This window comes from Pan troglodytes, chromosome 12 (assembly GCF_028858775.2).
Source record: "Pan troglodytes isolate AG18354 chromosome 12, NHGRI_mPanTro3-v2.0_pri, whole genome shotgun sequence".
NCBI classification, from domain to species: Eukaryota; Metazoa; Chordata; class Mammalia; order Primates; family Hominidae; genus Pan; species Pan troglodytes.
In genome coordinates this window covers 46,161,683-46,186,780 of record NC_072410.2, presented here as the reverse complement: position 1 = coordinate 46,186,780, position 25,098 = coordinate 46,161,683, and the positions used below count along the sequence as shown (strand labels likewise).

Sequence of the window (25,098 nt, the reverse complement as noted above, 5' to 3'; positions counted from 1 at the left end):
AAAAATAAAAAAATTAGCCAGGCGTGGTGGCATGTGCCTGTAATGTCAGCTACTTGGGAGGCTGAGGCAGGAGAATTGCTGGAACCTAAGAGGCGGAGGCTGCAGTGAGCCAAGACTCCAGTCTGGGCGACAGAACGAGACTCTCAAAATAAATAAATAAATAAATAAATAAATAAATAAATAAATAAAAATAAAATAATACAATAATGAGAGTAGATAGGGTCCTGAAATATCTCAAAGATTGGAATCATTGTAGTTTATCTTTTCACCAAATGTTTCCAACATTTCCAGTATTATCACTATTTCCAATAATTCCAATATTAACTTCCTGCTATAAAAGAACAGAAAATATGTGTATTGATACTTTCTTTTACTTCCCTTCCTCCAAAATTCTGATTTTATATGTTTGTTATTTTTTACACTTTTAAAGTGCTGTAACTATTTTCCAGTTATAGGGCTTTTATTTGTCACCTAAATGATTATCTTTCACCAGACTTCCTCTTTCCTCCATTTCAGACCTCTTAACACTGATATTTGTGAATCTGTCTGTCACACAATAAATGCGCAGCAAGTATTCTTTTCCTTTTTTCTTCCTACCACTAGTGTAAAGTTATTTGCTCCATTACAGTTCAGCTTTCTTTTTTTTTGTTTGTTTGCTTTTTCGAGCTAACCTTTACTCTCCCAATGATTTCTCTGTGAGTCACTACTACAGGTTAAAAAATGTTGTATTTGTATCTCTATGAATATATTGTGAGGAATCATTAGAATTGTTTCTTCTCTGTGTCACATATAAAATTTGCATGAACAACAAAAGCACAGATCATTGCTGTTTATTTGTTGCTGATATAAAATGCATTTCAAAGAGAAGGAGTGGGGTGGAAATCTAAATTGAGATGATTTAAAAGAGAGTTCACTTCCCAGGCAACATACCAGGAAGATCATTTCATTGCAACATAAAACTGACTGATAGTGTTACAGCAATATATGAGCTAAACTATCTTCATCTTTGCAAGGTCCATGTTAATATTATTAGTAAACATTTCGAATTTATATCATGCTTGATAAACTAAAGCATCATAAACATAAAACACATAGCTGATCTTCATTTTAGAAATGAATAAAAGTAATAAAAGTAATGAAATATAGAAGATTCCGGAAGACACTTTTATGCATAGTTTAGAATTATTTTATCTTAGAGCAATACTTTTGCAAGACAAATTTTATCCACACAGAAGTGGCATCTCTTTGAATAATTGTTATACCTCTAATTCCAATTTTAGCAACATCAATAATAACAAAGACAAGTAACATATATTTCTATTGCTTTTGGAACACATCAACTTTTAATCATTGTGATTTTTACCAAGTGTGATGATGCTCATCTTTGCAAAAACCTCACCAAGCAAATGAGCTGCAGGAGTTCAAATTATAATAATAATTTAAAAAAATTAAAGACCAAATAAGAAGTCTCATAATAATTTATGTCATGATCTAAGAAATTTATTTCTAGTTAGAGATGCAGAAGCCAAAGGAAGAGGCAAAGAAGAAACAAAATTCATACACAAAGGGAAGATAAGACACAATCACATGCACACACACATACGCACCCAATGATATTTTTAGTTTACACCTGAAAGAAAAAAATCACTTAGATATTTTTCTAATATCTCTTATCTTAAACACACACAACATGATAATATTAACAGTAAATCAAGTAAATCATGTTGCATTTTGTATATTTAAAATATCAAAACATCTTAGGTATATAAAGGCATCTAACATTAATAGTAGTACTAGGTTACAAATTTTCTTAACTGCTCTTCTTGGAAAATTTTAGTATTTTTGATGCCTTTAAAGCTTTTGGAGTTCTGCATTTCTGCTATTAGTCCTATTAATGTCCTTTTCTGAAACTACCTTTGTAAAAATTATGCTACTTAACTGGCCATCCAGTAGCAGCCACTTTTCGTTTTATTAAATGTTAACACTTATTATTCATTCCTAAAACGAAAAAAAAAACACATACATTTTAGAAACAGCTTATAACTAAATATTAATCCATATCAAATAAGTTTGTGAATATTGTTAAAGTTTTCATTGTGATGATCTAACTTTCAGTTGACAATCTTAAAGCCTACTTTTTTTATATTTTCTCAACAAATATGACCATTTTGCCTTTTAAAGCATAGTGAAATAACATAATGACATTAAGATGTTAAAATAGTATAACATACACTCTTGTGTAAGGTAATATTGTACTGGCAGAATAATTTAAATATTGAAACCTTTAAATTTCTAGTATTATGAAAATGTTTTTTCTTAAATTTAAGTCATGGAGCCATGCCCCTCTCTGCTCTAATTAGATATTAGGAAGAAGTAAGTTATTAAGAAATTCCATCTTTATTGTGATGACTCTGAGTCAAAGTCACATGGTGAGCTAGCCCTACTCTGAATCACAGGATTCCTTAGAAAAGCCACTGTCAGTCAAGGGATGTTGATGCTGTAAAGCAGTGGTTCCCAACCTTTTTGGATTCAGAGATTAGTTTCACGGAAGACAATTTTTCCATGGACTGGGGTGGGAGGATGGTTTCAGGATGATTCAAGCACATTACATTTATTATGCACTTTATTTCTATTATTACTACACTGTAATATATAATGAAGTAATTATACAACTCATCATAATGTAGAATGAGTAGGAGCCCTGAGTTGTTTCCCTGCAACTAGACAGTCCCATCTGGACGCAATGGAAGACAGTGACAGATCATCAGGAATTAGATTCTCATAGGGAGCGCACAACCTAGATTCCTCGCACGTGCAGTTCACAACAGGGTTTGTGCTCCTATAAGAATCTAAAGTCTCTGCTCGTCTGACAGGAGGCAGAGCTCAGGCAGTAATGCAAGCAATGGGGAGCCACTGTAAATATAGATGAAACTTTGGCCAGGTGCTGTAACCCATTCCTGTAATCCCAGCACTTTGGGAGGCTGAGGTGGGTGGATTGCTTGAGCCCAGGAGTTCAAGACTAGCCTGGGAAACACAGTGAAACCCTGTCTTTACCAAAAAATACAAAAAATAGCCAGGTATGGTGGTGCACACCTGTAGTCCCAGCTACTTGGGAGGCTGAGGTGGAAGAATCTCTTGAACCCAGGAGGCAGAGGTTGCAATGAGCTGAGATCCTGCCACTGCACTCCAGCCTGGGCAACAGTTTGAGACCCTTCCTCAAAAAAAAAAAAAAAAAAAAAAAAAAAAAAACAAAGAAAAGAAAAAAAAGAAAAAGAGAAAGAATAAAAAGAAATACAGGTGATATCTCGCTTGCCTGCGGCTACCTCCTGCTGTGCTGCCTGCTTCCTAACCAGGGGTAGGGGACCCCCGCTGTAGAGTACACCTGCCTTTGTTAAGGATGGTTTAAGAGCCACCAGGAATCCTTGGCATTTTCTGCGTGTAAATGATCCAAGTAACAAACAAGGGAAGATCAGCAGAGCCAAGGCACCTAGACGTTATCACAGCTATTGTGTCTGAGAAAGAATATCAACTTATGACAATCTTTTACCTTGGGACTTCCTGTGGGCCTGACTAGAAGTAAAGTGCCACATGTTATTGTATTTTTCTCTCATACTTCCTATAAAATGCCTAGTATTCCAAAAAGTAACTAGATTGAACTATGGGGCTAGTGTTTGTAAATTAAACTCACCTAGAAGCCATTCTGTAATCAAGATCACATTCAGGAGTTATCAATTATAAATATCAACATACATCATTTTGATTGAACAGCTGTCCTTCCTGTGAAGCACAGCATAATTAACCTTGATATCATAATTATAAATGGTTTGGTATTATTTGTTGAAAATATAAAGTAACATTTTAACTTTGGCTATCAAATACAGACTCTATGTTGAATGCCCTTTCAGTGTTCATGTGCTGAAAAAGTGTTCTGACAGTTTTTCCTATTTCATACAATTTTACTTTTCTTATCTGAACACTCTTGATTTTGCCACATTTTAACCCACAACAGGATACTCAGGAAGGTAGAAAAACCTAATTTGTCTTGTGAGGTTTCAGCCTTTTTCCCTTATGTTTCCACAGCACTGTATAAAACGGTGTGGCTTCAATTTCTTATATTCTAGCTATTTTCTCTAATATCTGATTTTATATCATTGGTTTGAGGTCTGGTTTGTTTGGCTTTTTTCTTATTCATTATCCTAGAAGCTAGCTGGGAAGCCAGCCTGGGAAACATAATGAAACCCTGCCTCTACCAAAAAATACAAAAAATAGCCAGGCGTGGTGGTGCACACCTGTAGTCCCAGCTACTTGGGAGGCTGAGGTGGAAGAATCTCTTGAACCTAGGAGCTAAGTCAGTACTCAGCTAATATTGGCTCTCAAAAATATATAAAGACTAAATAAATTAGTCCAGCAAGATCCTGAAAAGTTTAACTCATACTTGAATAAGGCACACTCAAACCATCACTGACAAACAAACTTATGAAATTAATTAATGAAGTATGGGGCACAGGTCTAATTTATGTACCACCAGCAATTTCCTTTCATCAATAGCTATAAAAATCATTTTATTGGTCATTTTTCTGAGATTCCTTCAAATATAAACTTCTAAAATAGAAGAATGGACATAAAGACGTAGCATGCAGGTAAACATTTGTTAGAGCTGCAGGCTAGTAAACATGCCTGCTCATAATTAATGCATCTATCTTATATTTTATCTCCCTGACATCTCCAAAACCCATATTCTACATTTTTGTTTTGCCTTTTATAAATATCTTTTAAAGGAGGGAGATCATGTCTTATTTTGCATTATTTTCTCTTGCATAATAAAGTTACATCTTATTATTGGCATTTTATTTTCCCCTGGGTGAGTCATTGAAAATGGTAAAGCAAGTGAGACCAGGAAGCAGGTGCATTTCTTACATTATTCTGCAGTGTTCTTTCCATATGCCCAAGCTTTTGTGTTCAACTTGATAGGAATTAAATATGCTTTATTTCCTTTGAGGAATAAAGTTCTCTTGACAAGCACCTCCAACCAGAGAAGTAAACACTGTATGAGAATAAACGTCAGGATTTTTACCTTTGTTTCCTTTGGAAATCTTGTCTCCCCAAGGGCAAAAACATATTTTTGAGGAAACATCAAGAAGAATGATATTTTACTTGGCCCTATGAACTCAGAGCAGATATATGTTGATCTTCAGTATTTGTTTGCACATAGTGCTTTTAAATATAATGAGAAATACAGATTCTCCTTATTCTAAAATATTCCACTGTCCGTCAAGAGGAAATTTGTGTGTGTATTTATTGCTGCAGACCAAAAGCAGAATATTTTCAAGACATTGTTATTTTGATTTGACATCTAAATTTTTCCATCTGTGAAATGGGTAAATATATACCCGCCTTATAAGGTGTTTATGAAGGCTACTTGAGAAAATACTTGTAAATTGAATGTGATATGCAGACGAAAAATGCTTGAAGCAGTTCTTCAATGAGAAAAATTGTCCTGTCAATGTTAACCTCATAATTTCACCCTTTTTCATTTTTAATTTACTTATTTTTCCTCTTTCCTCAGAGACTGAAAAGTATGAGTGAGATAGCACTAAGCTTCTCAACTATAATCTGTAAGATGGAAGAAAATTCCTACTAGTGTGGAGCTGCCAGGTGTCGAGGTGGTCCATTAGGACAATGAGCTGAAATGAAACTAACGATCGAGACTTTGTTCACCTGCTGTGATGATGTAATCAAGGGCAAAAATAAGTGCCAGCTCCCTAGTGTTAATTTTCCTCATGGGACAGCACTGGTCAGGATTGTGGTGGCATGCAGTGCAGGTGAGAGAAGTCTTCCCACTGCCCAGGAACATTTAAAAAAAAGGCTCCTGTTTTTTTGAGGACCCAGGAAGCCAGAGTGAGGAAGAGGGACGGGGAACGGAAGACGTAGGAGCAGAGGAACACTGAGTGAGAGTGGCTGAAAGCCAAGAACTCTTTATGGTGGTCTCCGTGGAGACACTTGGGCTAAGAATGCAGATCTGCATAACAGCAATGTTCACCAGGGAGGGGCATGAGTCCTTAACTGCATCTCCCTCCAGAACACGCTAATGCACTGGCTGTGTACCACGTCTGGTGTGGGAAGGGCAAGGTTTCTCCTATAAGATTTGCCAGGCAAAGGCTTATAGTTGCTAAGGGACAGGCATAAAAAATCACACAAAAGATTTTGCCTAGAACTGGACTCCTCAGTTGCTTTTGTGGTGTAAAATTGGAAAATAACTCACCCGTATTAGGGAGAAAAGTATATAATAGAGAAAAGCTCCTTGCCATTTTAAATTACAAAGTAGACATAAGTGACCTTCATAAGAAATGAACATGTCTAGTATTGGGCAATAGCTAAAGAGGCTATAGTGTATCTGCGTGATGATATATTAAGTAGTAGCTGTAAATGGTGTTTTGAAGAAATATTTAACAGTGAGAGAAAATATTTGCAGTGCTTGAAGTCAAGAATTTAGAGGAGCATGTTTTATATTGAGTGAGGTACCAATTTATGGAGTGTGTGTGTATGCAAACTTACAAAAGGGTATCTAATGTGTAAATTAGCTATTATGGACAAATGGATTACAAAAAATTGTAGTTCTACAAAATTTGACAAATTCTCAGTGATCATGCATAACTATTATAATTATTAAATATATTATTATACAAGTAACTAAAATAACTTTAAAGATATGCTGTCTGGGCAAAGGGGGAGGGTCTGTCAGAGCCAGCTCTGGGGCACTCGTTACTACTCTCAGCACAGATTGGGCAGGGGGAAGAAAAAGAATTCCCAGAGATAGAAAGGAAAGTTCATTGTTACCTCTCACTCTGCGAAGCTTAAGTTTGCTACTTTGTTGGGCTTTTAGCTTGTCCTTTTCTTTTTTGAAAATATATCATGCTTCAAATAATAATTTAGTAAACCCAATGTGAATGAATTGATACCACAAATAGTATGTGTGTGGGGACCTAAGAGAAGAAAACATTCATTGAGATAAGAAGCGGGATTATGACTGTTAGGGATGAACCTCTTCTTTACTCCCTCCTCATATCTTCCTGGGCTCTGTACTGCCTTTGTTCTTTAACTATGTGTCTTAGTACATTTGGGTTGCTCTAACAAAATACCATCAACTAGGTAGTTTATAAACAGAAATTTATTTCATATAGTTCTGAAAGTTGGCACGTCTAAGATCAAGGCACTAGCAGATTCAGCATCTGGTGAGGGCTTTTTCCTGTTTCACAGATGGCTCTTTCTCACTATGTCCTCACCTAGCAGAAAGGGACAACTCTGCTCTCTTCAGCCCCTTATAACGGCACTAATTCCATTCATGAGGTCTCCACTCTCATGATCGCACCACTTCCCACAGGATCCACACCCCATAATACTCTCACCATGGGAATTAAGATTTTAAAATATCAATTTTGGGAGAGCAAACATTGAGACCATAGCACCATGTGTGCCCAGCTGGGTTGCCGCCGGTTGTTCTGACTGCGCACCTGAGGAGCTGGTTCACACTGTATATCTCTCTGCAGATGTCACCTCGGCCATTTCAGCTGTGATACATGTTACTGACAAGCAAAGGGACTGGAGAAAATTACTGCATTTTTCTTATTTTATATCTTCTTGACAAATTTAAACCTCCCCAAACAGCACAATCCTTTCAGAATTCTCAGTTACTTTTTGATTTTATACAGATTTGTTTTAGAGGATTAAGGACTCTTCACCTTGGCCTCACCTCTTTTTAATCGCTGGTCTTGATTCTGACATTTAAACTTTATTTTCCTCAAGAAATTCTAAGGCTGAATTACTGCCATTTAGCAAAGTAAGAGAAGCAGATCCTGAAATAACAGAGGTGAACAAAGCAAGTTCTTTTCCTGAAGAATTGATATAGAAGTAAAGCCATTGTTTTATTCCAGAATGATTCTTTCTGTTCGGAGCTGTTTCCTTCCGGTCCAGAATAACCAAAGCAGAAGCAAGTAGAGTTCAGATCTACTGGAAAGCTCAGCCTATAACCACTGAGCAAGTCAATCAAGAAAACACATTTACCTCAAAATGAATATAAGTTTTCTAAAAATTTTGTGTGTAATGAATGTAGACAACCTGTACTAATGGACAATGTCCAGAAGCTGGAATATTTTCATTTCTTTTTTAAAAATTGACTTTAACCTTATTAGTGATTGTCTTTTCAATTCAAATATCTATACGATAATGAAAATTTTAACATTTTAATAGCTTTGTATGCACATCTCAGGAAATTCATGCTCACTTTCCAGGTGTTTTAATGGAAGAGGCCATCTCATGAACATAAACCATAAAAAGAATCCCAAGCTATCAAGATAGATGTAGGTGGAATGTAATGTTTTCAGTCAAAGGAATTAAAGGATTTATTTACAAACATGAAGTAAACAACCTGTGTTCTCAGATTTATCTTGACCCTCATTACTGGCTGTAGCCTGTGGTAGGACATATCTGAAGCAACCTTCCATTGTGAGTTGAGGCATCCCTTCTTTTGGAAAATCACACAGGACCCAGGATGGAGACTGACAGAGGTAAGAGTCTGCCCATGTGCCTTGAATCCACTCTAAGCCAAGAGAGAAGAATCCTTCTCAACCTCCCTTGTATGTGATTAAGCCAATTTACTTAGAGAAAATATGAGATCGAATTTAGAGGGCAAAAGTCACCCATCAGTTGTTCAGTTTCTTAGCTTCCTAATTCATTTTTCACTAGAGGATGAACAACTTCAAATCCTGGATCTACCACTTACTAGCAGTGCGACATGGGCAAGCTTTTAACTATTCTGGTCATCAGTTTCTTCATCTGTAAATTACGGCTACCACTGATTCTTCCCTCATAGGGTTGTTGGAGAGACTAAAGGAATTAACACATGAAAGTGGGCCTGATACATGCTGAGCACTGGGAATGTGTTTATATTCCATCATTCCCTTTCTCTCTTTAGCTAATTAAACAATTGGGATTCTGAGCACTTCTTTGCTCAGAGAAATGATTAATAATTTCAAAATTTCAAAATGTCAAGCTGATTATATAAACCAGATCACTGAAATTTTGCATTTAACTTGGGTCTTGTCTTTGGTCAACAGAAATAATGTGATACCATGGATATGCTCTGGATTTATCGAAATGCAGAGCAGTTGCTTCTCTGATCACCCACAGATCACATTTAAAATGATTAATCATGCATTACAACAGATTGGTTAATTTGGAGAATTTTATTATATGAGTTTCTATATCATTATTTTTATTATTATTGCTTTATTATAATTTATCTCAGATACATGAAGTCACTTGGTGCTCTGGTAGCTTTCATGCGCGTCCGTGTGAAGAGACCACCAAACAGGCTTTGTGTGAGCAATAAAGCTGTTTATTTCACCTGGGTGCAGGTGGGCTGAGTCTGCAAAGAGAGTCAGCGAAGGGAGATAAGGGTGGGGCCGTTTTATAGGATTTGGGTAGTTAAAGGAAAATTACAGTCAAAGGGGGTTTGTTCTCTGGCGGGCAGGAGTGGGGGTCGCAAGGTGCTCAGTGGGGGTGCTTTTTGAGCCAGGATGAGCTAGGAAAAGGACTTTCACAAGGTAATGTCATCACTTAAGGCAAGGACCAGCCATTTACACTTCTTTTGTGGTGGTATGTCATCAGTTAAGGTGGGGCAGGGCATATTCACTTCTTTTGTGATTCTTCAGTTACTTCAGGCCATCTGGGCATATACGTGCAAGTCACAGGGGATGGGATTGCTTGGCTTGGGCTCAGAGGCCTGACATTCCTGCCTTCTTATATTAATAAGAAAAATAAAACAAAATAGTGTTGAAGTGTTGGGGTGGCGAAAATTTTTGGGGGATGGTATGGAGAGGGAATGGGCGATGTTTCTCAGGGCTGCTTCAAGTGGGATTAGGGGTGGCGTGGGAAGCTAGAGAGGGAGAGATTAAGCTGAAGGGAAGTCTTGTGTAAGGGGTGATATTGTGGGGATGTTAGAAGAAACATTTGTCATATAGAATGATTGGTCAAGGCCTGGATACGGTTTTGGATGAATTGAGAAACCAAATAGAATAACAGAAGGAGAAAAACAGGTATAAAAGGTCTAAGAATTGGGATGACTCAGGATATCTGATTAGAGAGTGCCTAAGGAGATTCAGCATAGTCCTGCCAGCAAAGATTATTTATTTACTTCAAGAGTTAAGAGTGGCAGTTTGGGGATAGCACCAGGAGATATCAGCTGTGATGGCTTGGAAAAACAGTGTAAACCGGCAGTGTAAACAAGAGCGGGGCATGTATGAGTAGTTGAGAACGGTGAGTAGGAGTATGACTAGACAGAAGATAGTAGGGATGACAAGTTTTTTGGGGCACAGTCTAAGTTGGTCTGGTGTCTGGAATGAGACTGGGGCCTAATAAAAAGGAGCGTCTATACAGGAGCTTAAATGGGCTGTACCCTGTAGCATTCTGAGGACAGGCCTGAATTCTGAGAAGGGAAAGTGGTAAAAGTATTGTCCAGTCCTTTTTAAGTTGGTGGCTGAGCTTGGTAAGGTGTGTTTTTAAAAGACCTTTAGTCCATTCTACTTTTCTTGAAGACGGAAGATCATAAGGGATATAAAGGTTTCACTGAATACTAAGAGCCTGAAAAACTGCTTGGCTGATTTGACTAATAAAGGCTCATCTGTTATCAGACTGTATTGAGGTGGGAAAGCTAAACTGAGGAATTATGTCTGACAGAATGGAAGAAATGACTGCGGTGGCCTTCTCAGACCCTGTAGGAAAGGCCTGTACCTATCCAGTGAAAGTATCTACCTAGACTAAGAGGTATTTTAGTTTTCTGACTTGGGGCATGTTGAGTAAAGCTAATTTGCCAGTCCTGGGTGGGGCAAATCCTTGAGCTTGATGTGTAGGGAAGAGAGGGGGCCTGAATAATCCCTGAGGAGTAGTAGAATAGCAGATGGAACACTGAGAAGTTATTTCCTTGAGGATAGATTTCCACGATGGAAAGAAAATGAGAGGTTCTAAGAGACAGGCTAGTGGCTTGTACTATAGCATAACCTGCCTTTGCTGGTGTGTGGCGATTAGGCCTGGTGGAACCACCATCAATAAAACAAGTGTGATCGGGGTGAGGAACAGGAAAGAAGGAAATTTGGGGAAATGGGGTGAATGTCAGGTGGATCACAGAGATACAGTCCTGGGGGTCAGGTGTGGTATCAGGAATAATGTGGGAGGCCGGATTGAAGTCTGGGCCAGGAACAACGGTAATTGTGGGACTTAACAAAGAGTGAGTACAGCTGAAGGAGCCGGGGAGCAGAAAGTATATGCGTCATGTATGAGGAAGAAAATAGATTTTGGAAGTTATGAGAACTGTAGAGAGTGAGTTGAGCATAGTTTATGATTTTGAGGGCCTCTAAAATTATTAGGGCAGCAGCAGCGGCTGCGCGGAGACATGATGGCCAGCCTAAAACAGTAAGGTCAAGTTGTTTGGACAAAAAGGCTACAGGACGCGATCCTGGTCCTTACGTAAGAATTCCGACTGCACAGCCCTGCACTTCAGCTGTGTGTAATGAAAAGGGTTGGGATGAGTCAGGGAGAGCTAGAGTGGGGGCAATTTCTAAAGCTGTCTTCAAGGAATGGAAAGAGGAGTGGGGAAAGGATTTAGGATCTATGGGGTCAGCTATGTTTCCTTTTGTGAGCTCATATAATGGTTGTGTTAGGATGGCAAAACCAGGTATCCAAAGGCGAAAGTATCCAACCATGCCCAGGAAGGAAAGGAGTTCTTGTTTTGTAGAAGGGGTTGGGGTTTGAGAGATCAGTCAGACATGATTGGCAGGGAGAGCACGTGTGTTTTTATGAGAATTATGCCAAGATAGGTAACAGATGAGGAAGAAATTTGGGCTTGATTGAAGTAATGGGGGCTGTCTGTGAAGTTTTGCGGCAGTACAGCCTAGGTAATTTGCTGAGCTTGATGGGTGTCAGGGTCAGTCCACGTGAAAGTGAAGAGAGGCTGGGATTAAGGGTGCAAAGGAATAGTAAAGAAAGCATGTTTGAGATCTAGAACAGAATAATGGGTTGTAGAGGCAGGTATTGAGGATAGGAGAGTATATAGGTTTGGCACCACGGGGTGGATAGGAAAAACAATTTGATTGATAAGGCGCAGATCCTGAACTAACTTGTAAGGCTTGTCTGGTTTTAGGACAGGTAAAATGGGGGAATTGTAAGGAGAGTTTATAGGCTTTAAAAGGCCATGCTGTAGCAGGCGAGTGATAACAGGCTTTAATCTTTTTAAAGCATGCTGCAGGATGGAATATTGGCATTGAGTGGGGTAAGGGTGATTAGGTTTTAATGAGATGGTAAGGGGTGCATGATCGGTCGCCAAGGAGGGAGTAGAGGTATCTTATACTTGTGGGTTAAAGTGGGGGATACAAGAGGAGGACGCAAAGGAGGCTCTTGATTGGGAAGAAAGGCAGCAATGAGATATAGCTGTAGTCCAGGAATAGTCAGGGAAGCAGATAATTTAGTTAAAGTGTCTCAGCCTAATAAGGGAACTGGGCAGGTGGGGATAACTAAAAAGGAGTGCTTAAAAGAGTATTGTCTAAGTTGGCACCAGAGTTGGGGAGTTTTAAGAAGTTTAGAAGCCTGGCCGTCAATACCCACAACAGTTATGGAGGCAAGCGAAATGGGCCCTTGAAAAGAAGGTAATGTGGAGTGGGTAGCCTCTGTATTGATTAAGAAGGGGACGGGCTTACTGTCCACTGTGAGACTTACCCGAAGCTCGGGGTCCGTGATGGTCTAGGGGGCTTCCGAGGCGATTGAGCAGTGTCAGTCTTCAGCCGCTAAGCCGAGAAGATCTGGGAAGGAGTCAGTCAGAGAGCCTTGGGCCAGAGTTCCAGGGGCTCTGGGAGTGGCTGCCAGGTGAGTTGAACAGTCTGATTTTCAGTGGGGTCCCACACAGATGGGACGCAGCTTAGGAGGAATCCCAGGCTGCGGGCATTCCTTGGCCCGGTGGCCAGATTTCCGGCACACGTAGCAAGCTCCTGTGGGAGGAGGTTCTGGAGGAATGCCTGGCCACTGCACTTCAGGCGTTTGGAAGTTCTTATGTGCTGGAGATGTGGCTGGGGTTTGTCTCACAGTGGAGGCAAGGAATTGCAACTTTTTTCTATTATTGTACACCTTGAAGGTGAGGTTAATTAAATCCTGTTGTGGGGTTTGAGGGCTGGAATTTAATTTTTGGAGTTTTATTTAATGTCGGGAGCAGATTGGGTAATAAAATGTATTTTGAGAATAAGACAGCCTTTTGACCTTTTAGGGTCTAGGGCTGTAAAGTGTCTCAGGGTTGCTGCCAAACAAGTCATGAACTGGGCTGGATTTTTATATTTGATGTAAAAGCCTAAACGCTATCTGATTTGGGATAAAGAGAAAGGAGCATTAACCTTGACTATGCCTTTAGCTCCAGCCACCTTTTTAAGAGTAAATTGCTGGGCAGGAGGGGGAGGGCTAGTCACGGAACGAAACTGTAAGCCGGACCAGGTGTGAGGAGAGGAGGTGATAAAAAGATTATAGGGTGGAGGAGCAGAGGCTGAGGAAGAATTGGGACCTAGCTCGGCCTGGCGAAGAGCAGCCTGGGGAGGAAGGGAGAGGTCAGATGGGTCTGTAGAAAAGGAAGATTAGAAAGACTCAGCGACGCTTGGGGTTGGTACTGAGGGGACAGGCGGAAGGGAAAGAAGGAAGATTTGGGACGAGTTGCACTGGGCACAGAGACTAGGAAGGGACTGATGTGTAAAAGAATGCCTGGACCAGGCACCTCAGACCGTTTGCCTATTTTATGACAAGAATTATTTAGATCTTGCAGGATGGAAAAATTCAAAGTGCCATTTTCTGGCTATTTGGAACTACTGTCGAGTTTGTATTGGGGGTCAAGCGGCATTGCAGAAGAAAATAAGGCATTTAGGTTTTAGGTCAGGTGTGAGTTGAAGAGGTTTTAAGTTTTTGAGAACACAGGCCAAGGGAGTAGAAGGAGGAATGGAGGGTGGAAGGTTGCCCATAGTGAAGGAAGCAAGCCTAGAGAAAAGAGAGAGTAGAGAAACAGAGGGAAGGGGTTCGGGCGTTCTTACCTTCCAGAAAAGTGGGAAAAGGGGTTGGGGTGCAGAGATAAGAGGTTGGGGCATGGAAATAAGGGGTGGGGCGCAGAAATAAGAGGTCGGGGCATGGAAGGGATTGGGGTGCAGAGATATAAGAGGTTGGGGCACAGAAATAAGGGATTGGGGCACAGAGATGCGAGGTTGGGGCACGGAAATAAGGGATTGGGGCACAGATGTTGAGGCATGGAAATAAGGGATGGGGGTTCTTGCCCCGTAGAAAAGCGGGACTTGCCGCTAAGGGTGAAGGAGAAGGGGTTGAGGGGTACTTGCCCCTGCTCCAGAAAAGTGGGAATTGCCGCTAAGGGTGAAGGAGAAGGGGTTGAGGGGTACTTGCCCCTGCCCCAGAAAAGCAGAGAAGGGGTAGAGACAAGGAGAGAAGGGGTTGAGGGGTACTTGCCTCTTCCCCAGAAAAGCGGGACTTGCCGCTAAGGGTGAAGGACCAAGGCAGGCGTCCCTGTGTGGTCTGACACCTTTGAAACATGGGTGAAAATCAGAGGCGTCCCTGCAATGATTAAACACCAAGGGAAGACTGCCTTCCCAGTCCGTGACCGGCGCCGGAGTTTTGGGTCCACGGATAAAACATGTCTCCTTTGTCTCTATCAGAAAATGAAAGGAATTGAAATTAAGAGAAGGGAGAGATTGAAGTGTGGCACCAAGATTGAAAGGAGAAAGAGGTTGAGGGATAGTGAGGGAGGTTGGAGAAGAGAGTAAAAAGACGCCGCTTACCGGATTTGAGATTGATGAGATGTTTCTTGGGCTGGTCGGTCTGAGGACCTGAGGTCGTAGGTGGATCTTTCTCACGGAGCAAAGAACAGGAGGACAGGGGATTGATCTCCCAAGGGAGGTCCCCCGATCCAAGTCACAGCACCAAATTTCATGCGCGTCCGTGTGAAGAGACCACCCAACAGGCTTTGTGTGAGCAATAAAGCTGTTTATTTCACCTGGGTGCAGGTGGGCTGAGTCTGAAAAGAGTCAGCGAAGGGAGATAAGGGTGGGGCCGTTTTATAGGATTTGGGTAGGTAAAGGAAAATTGCAGTCAAAGCGGGTTTGTTCTCTGGCAGGCAGGAGTGGGGGTCGCAAGGTGCTCAGTGGGGGTGCTTTTTGAGCCAGGATGAGCTAGGAAAAGGACTTTCACAAGGTAATGTCATCACGTAAGGCAAGGACGGGCCATTTACACTTCTTTTGTGGTGGAATGTCATCAGTTAAGGTGGGGCAGGGAATATTCACTTCTTTTGTGATTCTTCACTTACTTCAGGCCATCTGGGCTTATATGTGCAAGTCACAGGGGATGCGTTTGCTTGGCTTGGGCTCAGAGGCTTGACAGTAGCCACAGTCTGGATAAGGATAAGGTTTTTTTTATTATTTTTATTATTTTTTATTTCTGCCCCTATCCCCTATCTGCTTTGCTTCTCTCTGTTGTAGAGACGGTATTTCACTCAACTCTGATATCCAACTGGTCTGCTTTTCCTCCTCCTCTTCCACTGGTCTGTTTCTTAATACAGGGAACTAACCTTCCATGAATGACATTCCCATGCTATAATACTCTTGGGCATCCAGTTAGGCTGGGTAGATAGGAGGCACTGATGGGAGAATGGAAGAAAGGAGGAGAGGAAAAAGCCAGATGATTCTCCTCTGGTCTCTCTTTCAACAGAGTCTTTAACTATGACACCAGTGCCTGCTAGGCAGTCCCTCTTCCAAGGTATGAACTCCCCCTAAATATCCCACAACCCAGTCTCAGTGGCTCAGCCAGGGCCAGCTTCATGGGCTGGAGACCTGTGAAGTCATAGTTGCACAGAGCCTCATGCATAAAAGGGCCCCATGCTTGCTTAATGCTCTGCTATCGCCATCTTGAAATTCTTAATGATTTTGAACAAGGGCTCACGCATTTTCATTTTGCACTCAGCCCTGTAAGTTATGTAGCTAGTCTTGGTTCCAGCACTGCTCAAGGAACCCCCTTCCCATTTCTAGCTTTCCAGGTTTCACATTCACCTATAAATAGCAAAGCATGTAATTTTATTTTCTGCTACTGTAATACCAGTCTGTTAATTTGACAAATGAAAGGAGCAGCTAATTTTCATTTTTTTACTATCTTTAACAATATATATTATATGTTCCTTGAAAGGACATGTTAAAATAGCATTTATCTATAGAACTATCTGTCTCTGAAATGGTAGGGAGTGAAGTAAGGAAGAGTGTCTTTGATTATTTTTATTTGTTCAATATTCATTTATTTTTTATGTTTTTTCTTTTATCAATTTTAGCATTTTATATTTTTCCAATAATGCATCTCTTCTAAGGTTTCAAATTCATTGCTGTTTATATTATCTTTGTTACCATGATGTATCAAGATTATCATATCATATTATATCCTATATACTATACTTATCGTAATTATATAATAGTTATATTTTCTTCTAATCTGTATATTCATTAAATATTTAATCTGTTGTAAATTCTTTCTTGCTACTTTGCATTTACTTTTTTGCTCATCTTACAGCTTAAGTTGCACAAATATTTTTCTCAGTTTCAGCTGTATATCAGACTTCTTAAATTACTTTCATTTTATGGATTATTTCACTAAATATTTCCTCTTCAATGAAGAATTACTTAATATATATATTTTAACATGTGGAACTTTTTAGCTATAAAATATTTGTCTTTTAATTTGTTAATTTCTAATATCACTGCATTATGGTAAATATATTTTTCTTTAGTCTACAATTGACCATTAAACAACACAGTTTCGAACTGCATAGGTCCACTTATATGCAGATGTTTTCAATAAATATATTGGAATAAGTTTTGGAGATTTATGAAAATTTGAAAAAACTCATAGATGTGCTGTATTGCCTAAAATATCAAAAAATAAGAAAAAGATATGTCATTAATCCTTTAAAATTTATGTAGATCTTAGTCTATTTATGTGTAACTTGGCCGTTTATGTTACTGGTGAGGCCTCCATTCAACATTAAGCTAATAATAGTTAAGTTTTAGGGGAGTCAAATTTATATGTAGATTTTCAACTGTGTGGGGGATCAACACCCCAACCCTTGTGTTGTTTAAGGGTTAACTGTGTGTATATACATATGTATGTATATATATACACATACAGATGCACATACATAGACACATATGTATATGTATACACACACATATATACACAATATCCATTTCTTTCATCAATATCCATTTATTTCTCACCTTTTTCTCTACATACTGAAATCCCAACCTCACCAAAACTACTTTTTTCTGCTGTTTTCCTAGTTCGGGGACATTGTTTATATAAACCACAAGAAGATTTGTAGACTTATTTATTCAGTGTGATCGTCTATATCTTGTTTCTTCCTGGATCTGGTTTCTATTTCTGTTTGAGTACTTCCTCCAAGAGTGTTTTCAACGAAAAGTTTGCATAGTAAATTTTATAAAGTCTCATATGCCTGAGAATAATATTTTGCCCTCATATTTAAATTATAGTTTTACTGGATTAAAAACGTTCAAATTTCTCTTCTGTTAACACATAAATATTATTGCATTGCCTTCTGGTATGCAGTGTAGCTGTTGAGAAACCTAATTTTTAATCCAATACTTGTAGTTTCTAAGGCTGTCTACACTATTCTTTCTTGCAGCTTTTAAGATGGTCTCTCTATTGAATGATCTCAAATATTATAATAGTGTATACAAATGTGTTCTCTTACCGTTCTGTTTTATATAGGCATTTTTCATATTTTTTAAATGAAAACATTATTTAGATATTGTTTCAAATATTTCCTTCTCTGTTCATCTGTCAAAAAACACTTAACATAGTTTCTATATCTTGGGTATTGTAAGTAAATGGCAAAATGATCGTGGGAGTACAGATATACCTTTAAGATATTCATTTCACTTCTTTGGATTTATACTACTTAGTAGGATTGTTGTACCACATGGTTCAGTTTTCACTTTTTAAAGAAAACTGCCTACTGTTTTCCATAATGGTTTGTTTTCTCTCTACAATTTCACCCATACTTGTTATCTCTGGTCTTTTTGATATAGCCATACTAAAAGGTGTGATGTGATATCTTGTGGTTTTGATTTGCATTTCCCTGATGATTAGTGATACTGAATACCTTTTAGTATACCTGTTGGCCATTTTTAAGTCGTCTATGGAAAAATGTCTCATGAGGTTCTTTGCCTACTTTTTATTTGGGTTACTTGGTTTTGTGTGCTGTTGAGTTTTATGAGATGCCTATATATTTTGGATTTAACCCTTTAACAGATATATGCTTTGCAAATATTTTCTCCCATTTTATAGATAGCCTTTCCATTTTATTGACTGTTTTTTTTTTCTGTGTAAAAACTTTTTAGTTTGATGTAGCCTCACTTGTTTTTGTGTATTTGTTTGTTTTGCTTTGCTTTTTTATGTTATTTTTGCCTGTGATTTTGGTGTTATATCCAAAATCATCACTACCAAGACCCATGTCAAGGAGATTTTCTCCTATGTTTTCTTTCAGGATTTTTGTTTGTTTGTTTCAGGCCTTATTTTTAAGTCTTTTATCCATGTTGAGTTAATTTTTGTGTACGGTTTAAGATAAGGGCACACTTTCATTCTTCTGCATATGGATATTCAGTTTCTCCAGCACCATTTATTAAAGAGACTATCTTTTCCTCACTGTGTATTCTTGTCAACCTTGCCAAAAATTAGTTGGCTGTACGTGTGTAGGTTTATTTCTGGACTCGATATTCTGTTGCATTGGCTTAATGTGTCTGTTTTTATGGCAATACCATAGGGTTTTGATTACTACAGCTTTGTAATATACTTTTAAATCAGGATGTGTAATGCCTCTAGTTTGTTCATATTTCTTAAGATTGTGTCTTTTGTCATTCCATACACGTTAGGATTGTTTTCTCTATTTCTGTAAAAATTATCATTGGAATTTTGATAAAATTGTCATTGAACCTATAGATTGTTTTGTGCAGTGTGGACATTTGTGCAATATTAATTATACCAATCTCTGTATAGAACTTTCAATCCTATGTTGAATAAAAGTGGGGAGAGTGGGAACCGTCGCCTTTTCCAGATCTTAGAGGCATAGCTTTCAATTTTTCAAAATTGAGGATAATGTTACTGTGGGCTTTTCATGTATGGTCTTTATTATGTTGAGGTGCATTCCCTAATTCGTTGAGAATTTTTCATGAAAGCGTGTTGAATTTTGTCAAATGTTTTTTCTGCATCTACTGAGATGATCATATGTGTTTTGTCCTTTATTCTCTTAATTTGGTATCACATTTATAGATTTGGGTATGTTGACACATCCTTGTATTCCAAGAATAAATCCCACTTGATCATAGTGAATGATCCCTTTAATAAGCTGTTGAATTTGTTTTGCTAGTATTTTGTTGAGGATTTTTGGATTTTTGCATCTATGTTCATCAGGGCTATTGGCCTGTAGTTGTCTTTTCTTATAGTGTTCTTGTCTGGCTTATTGCCCTCATAAAAGAAGTTTGGAATTGTTCTCTTCCTCTTCTTCTGTTTTTTTTTTTTTTTTTTTTTTGGAAGAGTTTGAAAAAATATTGGTGTTAATTCTTCTTTAAATATTTGGTAGAATTCACCTGCAAAGCCATCTGATCTTGGGCTTTTCTTTGTTAAGAGATTTTTGATTATTGTTTCAGTCTCCTTATTCATTATTGGTTTGTTCAGATTTTCTGTCTTCATGGGTCAGCCTTGTATATGCATAGGTTTATATCTACTCCGGTTGTATATTTCTAGAATTTTGTACATTTTCTTCTAGGTTATGTGATTTATTGGCATACAGTTGTTCACAGTAGTCTCCTACCATCCTCTCATTGTATTTCTGTGGTATCAGTTGTAATGACTCCACTTTTATATATAATTTTATAAATAAAATTATATCGTTGGGATATCAGTGATAAAATTATATCCTTGGGATAACATTGATTTTTAGCTTTATCGTATACATGGAGAAATGGCAATGACTCCTCTCTCTTTTTCTCTTGGTTAGCCTAGATAAAACTTGATTACTTTTGTTCATTTTTTCAAAAGAAACCTCAGTTTCATTGATCTTTTCTATTGTCCATCTAGTCTTTCTTTATTTCTGTGTAATCGTTGTTATTTTCTTCCTTCTGCTAACTTTGGGCTCAGTTTTGTTCTTATTTTTCTAGTTCCTTGAGGTATAAAGTTAGATTGTTTATTTGAGATTCTTTTTCTAAGTGTAGGCATTTACCATTATAAACTTCTGTCTTTGAACTGCTTGTGCTGCGTCCCACAGGTGTTGGTATGCTGTGTGTTCTTTCGTTTTCATTTTCTCAATACATCTTAAAATTTCCCTTTGTTTTCTTTATTTATCTGTTGTTTGCTCAAGAGCGTGCTAATTTCCACATACTTGTGAATTTTTCAGTTTTTCTCCTGTTACTGATTTCTAGTTTCTTATCATTGTGGTCAGGAAGGTTACTTGATATTACTTCAATCTTATTTTATTTATTAATTTTTTTTGAGACAGAGTCTCACTGTGTCACCAGGCTGGGATCCAGTGGCACGATCTTGGCTCACTGCAACCTCTACCTCCCGGGTTCAAGTGATTCTCCTGCCTCAACCTCCTGAGTAGCTGGGCCTATAGGCATGTGCCACCACACTCAGCTAATTTTGTATTTTTAGTAGGGATGAGGTTTGACCATGTTGGCCAAGATTGTCTCAATCTCTTGACCTCGCGATCTGCCCACCTCGGCCTCCCAAATTGCTGGGATTACAGGCGTGAGCCACCACACCCAGCCTATTTATTTATTTCTTGAGACAGAGTCTCACTCTCTGTCACCCAGGCTAGAGTGCAGTGGTGAGATCTCGGCTCACTGCAACCTCCACCTCCCAGGTACAAGTGATTCTCCTGCCTTAGCCTCCCAAGTAGCTGGGATTACAGGGGCCTGTCACCTGGCTATTTTTTTTGTATTTTTAGTAGAGACAGGGTTTCACCATGTTGGCCAAACTTGTCTCAAACTCCTGACCTCAGATGATCCGCCCACCTTGGCCTCCCAAAGCATTGGGGTTACAGGCATGAGCCACCATGCCTGGCTTATCTTAAATTTGTAAAGCCTTGCTTTGTGGTCTAATTTTTTTCTTTATTATATTTTAGTTCTTTAGTATTTTATATTGGTCACACCAGTGTCTCCAATTGGTTCTTCTTTATACAGCTTGTATGTCTGCTACCAAGTCTATCCCTTATCTGTGAAAATATACTACTGTTCTTGGTGTAAGTTCAAACTTCATGTGATCCACTGTTAGTTTTTTTCTGACAGGTTGTTCATTCTTTCATTTTCTGTCATGGATCTCAAGTTCTCACATGCTTTGTTATATCTTCCTGTTGTTTCTTATTCCCTTGGGATATCTGTGAATTTTTTTTTTTTTTTTTTTTTTTTTTTTTAGCTTTATCGTGTACATAGAGAAATGGCAAAAGCTATGGTCTGCACTATGCCTGGCAAGTTAAGATGAGAGAGTCTTTGGGGCAAGACATCAGGGACAAAAATCTCTGGTGCTCCCACATGGTCTCAACTTCATTCCCATCATATGAACTTATTTATTAGGGAACAGTATTGCTTGCACTCTAGGCCCTCCTATTTTCCAAGTGCTCCTTTTATGACAGCACTTTTAGGCCTCTGGGGTTGCGCTAAGGGATGGAAAGATCACTTACAAGCAGTCTGCCTTGTTCTCCCTCAGTTAGACAGCACTAGTTTATGCTGTCAATTCCTTTTTTTTTTTTTTTCAGTTGGCATTGGTGTTTTCCTGCCAGACAGGACCCAAGAAAGCAGGGATATACCCAAACTGCATTGGAGGAAAGATATGAGCATATCAGAAACCTCTTCTGCAGCCTATTCTCTCATTTGGCTCTTGGCCTTGCTCCACCTTGCGTCCCCATTTTCTTCTCTTAAGAGGATGCTACCAAATTCGTGCTCCTCAAAGGTCTGTCAGAGTTGTGACTTATGTTCTGGGTTCCATCAATCTCTTTCTAGCTTCTGTGGTATATCCAAGGTTAGATTCATCAGCAGTTTAAATGAAACCATGATCTTTTTTCCTATTTTAGTTAGAAATGCAGAAATTATGTTCATGGACTATATAGATAACATTTGGTAATGTGTTATATTCACTTCCTAGCAACCTGCACATATATTAATGTAGACTAGAGTTCTAGAGTTGAAGTGACAACATATTTGTTTTTATATGAGATCCAGACTTGTATTGAAAGTTGAGTAATTGTGTGATATCAGTCAGTTGTTTTATTTTTCTCCTTTTTTTATAATTTAATTTAGAATCTATTCAGCTAAAACTTGAAAGCTGTATTGAATTGTTGGTGGTAAATTATGGATAGTAGCTCAGTGATTGTGCCTGGTAGCAGAGCAGAGTATACTAAGACATCCCAACATGCTAAAAATAACTAATATTTGTTTAGCATTTTATAAAACATTATCTTAAGTGACTGATAAAACTGTAAAGCAAGCCTTATTATAATTCTCATTTTATGGATGAGGAAACCAGAGCTGAGGAAGGCTCTCTGACATTTTCAGAATCATTCATCCAAGAATGAAAGTCAGGTAAATAGTACAAAGAAAATCACAAAGCCTGAGACGTCTCAAATGCAAGGATAAGCAGGCACAAATACCAAGAATGCTAGTAGTAAACCAAGCTAGCAAAATCAAGCAAATGCAAGGAATCAGTGTCTACTTATGGATGCAAAACAAGAGACTGATGAGGGAGATGTATATTCTTTTAATCTGAAAGAACTATAATGGTCTCACTACCAGAATTTAGCCCCAGTTACACATCTGTAAAATGGAAGAAAAAGAACTAGAAAATTAAAGACAACAAATTCTCAGTTTAAACTTATCTTAGTGGGGAAGAGGATGATGGAGTGGGATTGGAACTCAAGTGCTTTTTTCACAAGCTTCCAGAGAGGAAAATATTTTGATTACTACATATATTCTTAAAATATGTCAAAATAATGGTCATCTCCTTCTGTTCATACCTCTCCCATCTCTGTTTTTCTGTTTCTCTTTTTGACTATTTGCTTCTTTGTATTTCTTATCTTCTTCTTCCCCACTTCTGTAGCTCAGCAATTTCTGTGTATAGATGTGTAGATTTTTATATATAGATTATCTGACATTCTATTTAATGATGTACACAGATGTGTATCTCCTATTTGCCTCTGTCTTGTATCTCATTTTCCTTTTCTGTCTCCCTCCACTCCAGCAACCGGATCATAACAATTATGCAATGATACACCAGGACCCTCGACCTCACAACATTTTGTCTACCATATGCTTAAAAGAAGGTAAGCTTCACAGAGTTGGGGTATTTGAGTTAAGTTGAAATTTTGCCTTTTTCTTTCTAAGATTAATGTATTTTATCACTTAAACGGATTTTTATCTATGAGATTCTGAATGTAAGTAATCAAAGTGGACATCTGTGTCTTCTTTTTCCTGAGTTTAACAGAAAATGATATATATGAGTTGTTCTGGGTCTTATAAACATCTTACACATGTTTCAACAATTGTCCTTCTATATTTAGCGTACTAAATCTTTTGAAATTTATTTTCTCTCAAATCAACAGGTATTAAAGTGATCATTTTTTAAACATCTATTAAGATAATCTTTTCAAAAATTTAATCTTCAGCATAATGACTCATGTTAAACTATTATTTCATTCTTAAGATAAAGCCTGCCTGATACTATTTATAAATATCATATTTAAAAGTTTTGTTCTGTATTTGTAAATTAGATTACTCTATGGATTTTTCTTTATGTGCATCATTTGTTTAGATTTGATTTCAGATTTGCTTTAGCCTTGAGGAATAAGTTGAGCAATTTTTTTTCTTTCATTTTGGTTTTTCTTAATTGCATTTCTAACATAGGTACTATCGCTTTCTTCAAGTTTTGGAAAAAACTCATCTCCAAACTGTCTAGAACTGACATCTATTTTAGAAGTACTTCACTTTTTGATTTTTTTTTCAAATTCTATAGGTATTAGTTTATTTAGGTATTTTAATTTTCCTTGGACAAATTTTGTTCACATATATAGTTTTAATATATTAATTTCATTCAAATTTCAAATTTAATGGCATAAATTTGCTTGTAGCATTTTATTTTTATAACTATTCTCTGTTTATAGTTATATATTTCTTCTCATTTCCAATTTTGTGGTTGGTTTGTTTAGTTTGGACTTCTTTCATGTTTCTTGATTGGATTTCCTCAAGGCTTGTATGTTCGGTAGATCTTATAAAATAACTGTTTATATTAACCAAGTCTATATTTTTGGTATTATATTGTTTCTTACTTTTATAATAATGTTATTTCTATTTAAAAATTTATTTTGTTGTTTTCTAACTTCATAAATTGAAATCCAGTTGATATATTTTTAATATTCATTTTATATTATACATATTTAAGGCTGTACCTTTTCTCTGGGTGACATTCTGGACTCTGCCAGGTTTAAATATGTAGTGATCTCATTGCCATTCATTTTCAAGTACTTTCTAATCTTCATATCATTACTTCTTGCTTAATCAAGAGGGAATTTTTCTTGGGTCAACCAAGAAAAATATAGTAGCATGTCTGTTTTCACATGCTTAAGGGGTACGTGTGTGTGTGTGTGTGTGTGTGTGTGTATGTGGGGTGGAGTCACATTCTTTGTTGCAAAGTTTGAATGTATTCCATAATTGTCAGAAACATAGCCTACATGTTTTTTGCCTTGGGAAAATTATTGAATGTTACTTTCATGCTCACTATGTAATCTGATTTATCAAATGGTCTAGATTTGTTTGAATACAAACTTATTTCTGTATTTCTTGATACAAATTATGTTTATAATATCTATCTATGACTACATGTTGGTTAATTGCTTTATTACAATTCCTCTATAATTTGTTTTAAAATATGTTTTTAGTTTCAGAGATAAGTGAATTTAAAAGATCCCATTAT

At 37.8% G+C, this 25,098-nt stretch overlaps 1 protein-coding gene and 1 long non-coding RNA gene across 6 annotated transcripts in view; one reads left to right on the top strand and one right to left on the bottom strand.

Annotated features, from left to right (window-relative positions):
* Positions 1-25,098, top strand: part of LOC129143146 (uncharacterized) — a 676,792-nt gene that overhangs the window by 380,546 nt on the left and 271,148 nt on the right. For all 4 annotated transcript variants that reach the window (XR_010149088.1, XM_054677979.1, XM_054677978.1 and 1 more), the window contains one exon: positions 23,371-23,452. The gene's annotated coding sequence lies outside the window, so the exon portion shown is untranslated. The remainder of the gene's footprint in view (positions 1-23,370; positions 23,453-25,098) is intronic.
* On the bottom strand, positions 9,228-14,948 carry LOC129143148 (uncharacterized). Of its 2 annotated transcripts, none has more exons than XR_008546287.1 (2): positions 14,865-14,948; positions 9,228-9,424 (listed from the first exon to the last, which is right to left on the bottom strand). It is a non-coding gene; the product is annotated as an uncharacterized LOC129143148 (long non-coding RNA). The 2 variants fall into 2 exon arrangements; XR_008546286.2 differs by lacking the exon at positions 14,865-14,948 and adding an exon at positions 12,766-12,914.